The following is a 1011-nucleotide window of genomic DNA, read 5'->3' on the forward strand; positions in this document are numbered from 1 at the left end:
ATATAACACAGAATAGGACGGTAAGCTGTTCTAAGCAAATTAAATTGCTTAGGAAAGGGTGTCAGGGAATTTCTTTAACCGACGTCAGGACGGAGAGAAGTATGTTATTTGATTTGGATGGTTAATATCTTTTTGTACCTTATCTATGAAGAGTATGGAAATGTTAGAAAATTCTGTATATCACACAATATTATAGTAAGGTGTACTAAGCTAAATAAATCGCTTAGGAAGAAATGTCAGGAACTTTCCTCTTGTTAGGAGCGGACAAGAACTTCCGGACAATGTGGCCAAATCTGTGTACATTACGTCATTCAGCGTACAGTACAATTATGAACACCAGTAATGTTCGGGTAATGTACAATCGTGGACAACAGTATTCCTCCACCCAACTGACAGAGAATTGTGAATTGTTTTGGTAACATTGTTGCCCCCCTTCCTCCCTCTCTGAAGTCACGCCCCCTCCTCCCTCTCCCTTCGTCTTTCTTCCTCGTCTTTCTTCTATAAGCCCCTCCCCTAGTTTTGCCCAAGGATTTAGCCCCAAGTCTACTAATACCAAGTCGATTCACTTTCCATCAGGGCGCAGGGAGGCGTGGCTTGTGTGTGACGTTTGTTGGCTTTAGTAATAGAAAATTTATAAAACCGGAGACTCAAACATTTATAACAAGGGAAAACGAAGCAGGGGAAGAAGTGCTTCCCTCACACCCTTGCACCTTCCATCACATCCCCACACCTTCCCTCACTTCACTGAACCATAAAAAATGTGTCATGGTCTGAGTAGTGGAGCAAACACCCACTCTCCATCACGGTCAGGAGTCAGTTGAGCTGGTGTTTCCTGCCACAGCCAGTCAACGTCACTCCAATGCTCCGCCGACTGTGTGAGCTTGGAGCCGTTTTAGAAGAAAGTGAACCGACTTGGTATTAGTAGACTTAGGGTTTAGCCTACACCACCAGAACCACGAGGCCACAAATCACACCATAACCACACACTCTCTCTCTCTCTCTCTCTCTCTC

Source organism: Coenobita brevimanus, chromosome 48 (genome assembly GCF_032717465.1).
Source record: "Coenobita brevimanus isolate Jiangsu-jjx chromosome 48, ASM3271746v2, whole genome shotgun sequence".
In the NCBI taxonomy this organism is placed as follows: Eukaryota; Metazoa; Arthropoda; class Malacostraca; order Decapoda; family Coenobitidae; genus Coenobita; species Coenobita brevimanus.